This window comes from Coloeus monedula, assembly GCF_965178545.1.
Source record: "Coloeus monedula genome assembly, chromosome: 1".
Taxonomy (NCBI): Eukaryota; Metazoa; Chordata; class Aves; order Passeriformes; family Corvidae; genus Coloeus; species Coloeus monedula.
The window spans coordinates 126,531,021-126,538,891 of NC_138781.1; positions in this window are offsets into that span (position 1 = coordinate 126,531,021).

Consider the following 7,871-nt stretch of genomic DNA (forward strand, 5'->3'; position numbering starts at 1 on the left):
ATTTCTTTTGGGGAATACTGAATGCTTCAATAATTCCTGACAGAAATGTATATTCCCAGTTTGTCTTTACTATGATGTATAAGCTTAATTCATTCATATGAAAAAATTTTTAAAAACCATTTTATTAAAGGTTATCTAAATTCTACAAGAATTTTCATAGATAGGTTTTTCTTCCTAGATTAGCTGTTTGTAAGGTACTAGGAAGATCATGGTTTTAAACTATAAAGGCTATTCACTTCCTAAGTGAAAGTGTGCAAACTGCCTGAAAAGGATTGTTTTGATAACCTTGATGTAGGATTTTCTTCTTTTTTTTTTCTATTTAAAGACCCAGCTGATGTGTTCATGTTATAATGAAAAATAATTCTGCATCAAAGCTGATAAATATAGGAATTGTAGAAACTATTTGGTAGATATTTTGGTATAAGGTTTTTAATCTTTAGTTAAAAAAAGCCTAGGTCACATTCAAAGTACTCATCTAGTACATTGCTATGAGCCAAGCTCATGGAGATCAGATGTGTGATTATAAGTATGATTCTGATTTACTTTGTGTACAAGCGACTTTTGAGGAGGCACAACTCTGTGATATGCCTCTGTCACTTGAAAAAGATACTGCCAAGGACACAAAGTTCTTAAATACTCCACAGCAAACCCAAAACTTTCCAAAACAACGGTAGGATGGGAAGTTTCCAGAGCTAACTTTTTAAACCAATGGGAGGCTACGCCTGAGCATGAGAAATGAACCAAGAAAAACACAGATTAATTCATTTCCACTCTGATCCAAACTGGTTTTTTTTTGAAGCTGTAGTCAGTAGCAGTCTCTCTGTAGGCTTCCATGGGCCCATGCTAATTATCTAACATGAGTTAGTTTCTCTAGTAAGCTTCCCTGTGGTTTTTGGCTGCTTTCTGCAAGCCATGCAGCCCTAATAAAACTCTTTCCAGTGATACCAAAACTAATGATACCCTCTTTTTCTATTTTTTGTGATGTATATATGTGAAACGAGAATGAAGAAGAAATCTCAGAAGGGAATGTTCAAACAGCGCACAGAGCCGTATAAGGCTGGAGTTTGCAGGCTTTTATCAATCAGAATGGCTCTGGGTTTTCAGTTCCCCAAGAGCCTGAGCATTGGGCCCAAGAACTTCCTGCAGAGCTTGAGAAGTGTAGTAAATGAAGAAAGTTTAATACTTCTCTTAGATACACATAATTATGCTGTTGCTTTCTTCTGTTCTTTTGACGAAAGATGTAAATGTTGTTTTCCTTTATTTCTCTCCTTAGTTCTTCAATTTTTTCAAGGAAAAAGAAGAAAGAGAACTGACTTTCTACCAGGTAGGAGGAAAGACACATGTTATTTTGTTCCTGGCTTTTAAAAGGAGATGAAGGGATGGGAAGAGAGAGTGAGAAATCACGGGCTATTCAATTTTCCTCTTAGTTCTGCTTTTGCATGATACTTGTGTGTTGCATGCTTGTCTTCTTTTTCCTTTGTCTTATTGCACCATTTTCTTTTCCTCTGTGCTTTTTGCTTACTTTAGTGATGTAAGCAGCAAATCTTAAGAGTGGTTTTATTTGTGCTTTACTGATTAAGGTTAGTGTAACTAAGCTCATTGTGTAACTTGGCCTCATATAATACAGAAGTAGAATTTGGTGAGTGGGAAAAAACAACTTTTTTTTTTTGCAGGAAATGCACTTAGGTATTAAGAAAATACACGTTTCATACACTGTATTAAAACTAGCTGTCAAATTCTTTTTCAACACTGGATGGTTCTTATTTCCACCCTAAAGCAGAAAATAAGAAAAAATGATGTTGAAATAAAGGCAAGCTTTTTTAACAAATTCCGTTTCAGTGGTTCTTGTATCCTGTTCTGGATTTTTATATACTCATTCTACTCTTTGAATATGTCTTGCTGATACACTGCAATCCAAGCTTGGCAGCTGCAGACACATTCAACTTATACAGATTTAAGCAAAAATAATAGACTCTGAATCTAATTTTCCTGTCGTCTCAGGTCCCTCATTTTTCCATAACATTAAATTGGTGAACGAGAAGCCTTTTGTATTGTCTAGGATCTAGGAACTAGCATGCAGTTCGTTTTCTTGGAAATCTAAATTTGAGTGCAACTAAACAGAAGTCCCTGCCACAGAAGTGCTCATCCATTGCTGTGTGAATTACCCTCAAATTATTCCCTGCCCAGATCTGAACTTCTTTGAGGTTGTCTTTGATAATACTGAGCTTAAAGGTAGCAACTGCATTTATACAAACTCCTGCCATATCTAATGACTAATGAGAGAAAATTCAGCAGGAGGGTTGTTTTCTCCAATTTTTTTTGTTGTTATCTTTCAAGATTTAATTACCTAATTCTTATCCCTTGGTATGACAAAGAATTTGCCAAAAGCTGTACACTGGTACCAGCATTAACACAATTTGTATATTAGCAACCATATAATAATATCAAGCAGAATTCATCAGCCATCAATAAATGTCCATCAAAGTCACAATATCTGCTTCTTGCATTGAACAAAGATAAAAAAAGAAGATTGAGGAAAAGATAAAAAACCAAATGTTCTTCAGTAACTCTTGGAATGAAAATGTAATAACTCTACAATACTGTAATAAGCGCAGTAGAAATGCAGCGACTGACACCTGGAGTGACAATCAAAAGTCATGCAAAAGTGAGTTATTTGTTGTCTGTACAAGTTTTGCATAATACTATTTTGCTTATGATGGAAAAAAACCCCAAGTTCTCAGTTTCCCAGGGAGTTAAAAATTAGACTATGCCATTCTTAAATAAATGAATATGGTGTTTGATTCCCTGGTAATTCATTCCAGGCCATGCCATTACTGAAACTGTCCATTTTATTTTTACTGCTGAGCAGGCAAAACTTGGGTCTGAGGGAAATCCCATGCAGGGCCCATGTGTTACACTTTGGTGAGCAGCTCAGCCATGTGGCTGTGGGATTCTTTGGTGCTCCTGCAGCAGCTCTGTAGTGGAGCACCTGCACATAGTAGGGTGTGCCCACCCTGGATCTACAGGCTCTGAAACCCCGGTGTCACTAGCCCTGGGACAGCCTTCGTGGGTCACCAGGGCTGCGCATCTGCCCGAGGTGAGAACTGACAGGCTCCTCACAGCCACAGAGCTGCAGATCCCAGCTTTAGGATATTGCTGTGTTTGGGGAAATTTGCCAAGAGCTCCCATCAGCAGCTGCCTTTGACTTGGCCTAATACAGACTGAGCCCTTTTGGTTCACATCTGTGCTTTGGGTGAGTCTGACCCCTTGTCGGACAAGAGAAACCAACTTCTGTCCTGGGGAGCCTGGACTGATGGAAATAAATAGACAAAGCAACAGAATGAAACAGCATTTTAGCCATAACCAGAAGAAATGTGGCAAAACAACAAGCTTACCAAGTGCCCTGAAAGGCAGAAGAAAGTTCACAACATCAGAATACAAGGGAAAGTCTCCAAATGACTGGAAGATTTAACAGCAAAGTGAGAAACTACAGAGAATGCAGAGTGCAGCAGTCGATTTAAAACAGGCAAAAGAAGGTTGATGGTAAATCAAGCTGAACTTCTGCATCTTGGCTCAAAATAATAGAGGATCCATGAATCTGCCAATGTTCAAAAGGAAGATGTCAGCAAATTAATAAGAGGTTAAAGGAAGAGTGTGCGAAGAGGGCGTGGAGGAGAGTCACTACACACAACAGGAGTTAATAATCAGGAGAGCCCTGGGGATGATTGATGAGAGAAACTGAGTCTTGGTACCAGCAAGGGAGTCAGTACATAATTAGATGGCTTTCCTGATGGGGTTTGATTTGCATTGCTGTATATTTAATAGCTGTCAGTGGATCTGCAGTCACAGAGTCAGAGTCAGTCTGGGATGAGGATGAAAGAGAAAGTAGAAGATCATAGGGGAGCAAGCTGGCCAAGACCCAAGAAAGAAGAAGTTGCAGAACAAGGAATGACAGACAAAGAGGAGAAGAATCAGTAAGAGAGGAACTCAGAGGAAGGATTCCTTCAGCAAGAGCTAGAGGTATCAAGTAACAGAAAGAAACTGTAAGGGAACAGGGTGAATGATATTGATGACTTACATATTCTTTAGGCCACTAGCTATTAGAAAGAATTATCTCAAGGAAAAAAACCTCCTGGAAATAATTTTCCTGTTTCAAAGAAAATTCACAGAGGTAAAAAAGTACCTACAAAGATCTGGTTTTGTATGCAAAAATGTTATATTTGATGAATGAATTAAATGCTCCCAAGCCTGGGAATATGATGGGATAAGGACAGACTAGGGGCCCAATTCAGCAAAGGAATAAGAAAATTCTTGAGGACTTTGTAGGAAAAGTAACTGAAAGCATGTAAGAGGACCATTGTCCCAAGGAGGTGAACATGATCAGTCATCTCTGAAATAAGGAGGAGCAGATATCTGAGTATCTCATTTAACTGGTTCCCTCCTAAATTTTTCTTTATCATGCAACAGCCTTAAAAATAACAGTGTTTTCTCAATTAAATACTGAAACAGACATTAAAGGGTAAGAGGGAAAATATCCAACAGTGCATAAATTTTTGTTGTGCTGTGTCCATTTCAAATCTCCATAAGCAGCAAAATAGTTATTGCAGAGTCACTGCATCAGTAAGTTGTTAAAGGGTTATAATTAAGACTATATATACACTAAAATTCTGTTCTTTATGCCAGTTCTAGTGGTATCAAGCTTGCATGTAACTTACTGATTTTTTTAAACTTCTGTCCCCAGCACAAACCCCTCAGCATTTAAACAAGGATTTCCCTTTCATTCATGTACTCTGCTGCTGAAAAAAACCAGTTGGGTTTTTTTAGTAGAGAGAACCAGAAAATATGATCATGAAAATACCTAGTTTGCTTTTGCACAAACCAATATCTCATAGAGAGCAAAGCATGTCTCTTCCCTGGACAACATGTTGCTTATCAAATTTCAGGCCAAATAATCTTTTAAGGGTGAATTGTACATTTTGAAAGTGGGAACTCTAATTTAATTACAATCAAACAATGAAAGAGGCAAAAGGTGTAAGAAGGAAATTGTATCTCCCTATCCAGAGCACGATGCTGTACAATCTGTGCTGTGACTGCAGAATACAGGAGTGACACAGAGACATAACCACAGCTTCTGATAGAAGTATATTGCACTTGGAAGATTTCAAGAGCAAAAACATTTTCTACAAGTTCCCTCAAGCTTTCATATTTACCTTTAACAATCTTCATTTTCCAAAATGGTCTTTAGAGTAAATAAGTCTAAAACTCTGTCAAGGAAAACAAAAGGATGTGTTAAGCCACGAAGAGATTGTCTTCTTAAGTCACTACACGTGATGAAAAAGTTTCTGTCAAATACTTACAATTAAAAAGATTGATTAAAAAATTGACATAGTGCAAAATCATTGAAGATGCCTAAACATTGAACATAATCTATCAGGCAGGTGTTACGCTGTGACTTAAAATGGGAGCTGCCAAAATTGTGTTTGGAATTGTATTCCATCATAGAAACACAAAATTTGAAAGGGACCACTGAAGGTCATCAAGCAGAGTAGCCTAGACATGTCACTCAGGATTGTGTCCAGGTGGTTTTGAATATCTCCAGAGAAAAAGACTGCACAACCTGTCTGTGAAACCTGTCCTCTGTTACCCTCATAGGTATTTGCCATAAAATACAAAATATTTTCTGAAAGAGGCTGAGGATGTTTAAAAGTATATGGGAAGAATTCCTTTTTCTAAAATATAAACTTGTTCACACAACAATCAATGCTACAGCCTATGAATTTAAAGAAGAAACAAACAAGAAATCAAACTAAACTTATGTCTTTTAATCTAAGAATACCCAAAACCCAGTCCAGACATGAACAGGAGTAGAGGTGAACAAGAAGTTAGAATTTCATTTTAGATGTAACTTTACATATATTTTAGAAAATACTGGTTATATTCTCTTTTCCAAATACACTCCTCTAAGTTCTTGAGTCTTGATTTCCCTCCTTTAAACTAGATAGTCTTTATGCATGATAATTCAGACACAAGATAATAAATTAATTATAATACATATATCATTGTCCAGATTAACCTGTGAGTCCCTAATTTGAACCAACTTTGAGTTGATCACAAACCTTCTCCTTGGAATTCTGCTGAAGTGTATTTTACAAAAAATGGAAAATCCTGTCAAGCAGCAGTGAACATCCATGGAGTAGGCAGAAGAGGACTTCCAGAAAAAAAAGAAAAAAGTTTGAGAACTGAAGGAAGAAGTCAAATCTCTTGCACTAGCTATAACTCTCTATGAATATATTTCTAATTGCAGTTGAAAACTCTGCAATGCAGACATGTACTGTACTCTCCTTTTGCTCTATATTGCAGAGAAACAGGCAATTCTTGGGCAGAAGCACAATCTGTTTTAACCATTTACTTTAGGCTGAAGTTCACCATACATTAAAAGTGCCAGGCATAGAATTATAAAATCATCCTGAGTTGGAAGGGACTCACAAGGATTGTCCAGTCTAGCTCCTGACTCCACAAGGGCAACCTAAAAGTTAAAGCTTAGGTAAAAGAGTGCTGTTCAAACACTAACAAACTTGGGGCCATGATCACTTTCCTGGGGAGCCTCTTCAAGTAAACACCCTCTCAGTGAAAAACATCCAATCTGAACTTTCCCTGGAGCAACTTCAAGAAATTCCCTTTAGTCCCATCACCTGACACCTCTCTGCTCCCCATCATGAGGAACTTGTAGGAACAATGAGGCCACTCCTCAGTCTCCTCTAAGCTGAACAAACCCAGTATCCTCAGATGCTCCTCATAACTCGAGCCCTCTAGTTCTTTCACCCTTTTGCTCTGCTTTGGAAACATTATAGTATTTTTATATCCTTCTTGTGTTGTCAAGTCCAAAGCTGCAGGCAGTACTCATACTGAGGCTGCACCAATGCTGACTACAGGGCAACAATCACTTCTTTTAACTGGTGTTTCAATGTTGAATACAATGGGAGTCTTGAACACAATTTAGATGAAGGCATCTGATCTGTAGACATCTCCACTGGGAAAGAATAATCTTGTCCTTACAGTCCATCTCAATACATAGCTGTAGTAAGGTTGGACTCCTAAAGAGGGCATTCACAGCCCGGCATTCAAAGCAAAACCCCTTGGGCTAGACCACACATCCTTTTGAAAGTGAAAATGGTCACTGCTCATGCCTCTTATCTGATGGTTTCGTTGGAAAGTTCATTCAGACAAATCTGTGGGACTCCCTTGCATACAGACAATATCACTCAGATGGGCAAAATAAAATCTCTTGCAGAGGGTGAGATTGCAAAAGGGTTGCCTTTTATGAGAGCCAAAAAATTAGTCCTGAAGTAGCTGAATCATTAGGGATCAGAATAATTTTCTTCTTTTACCTACTGGCCACAGAGGAAGGCAGATAAAGCATGAAAACCTGAACTGGCTCATTGGTGACACCCACAACAGTCAGGTCCACCGTAGGTGACAAACTCCCAGTACTGATAGCTAAGAGTAATAGATATGCATATGTACAATAAACTTACCAGTCTCAACAACTATTTTAAAGTCTTAAGTGGCATTTAAGTGGCAGAGTAATAAAATGATGAATTAAGTAAAGACTTTGTTAGCTGGCCTAATGCCCAGAATGTACTGTGGTAATATGTTGATGTGAGATATTAGTAAGTGATAATTTTTGGAAAGATTTCTGACTATTTTTCCACAGCCTCTGAGCAAAGAGAATGCCAAGCTATCAGAAAGAGGGAATAATAAATTAAAATTCCACCCTGAAGTAAAAGTGCTTGGTTTATGCTTTCACTGAAGATTTTACTTCTGACATACCAATGTCTCTGGATTTGTTCAGAGTAATCAAGAAGTCCTGT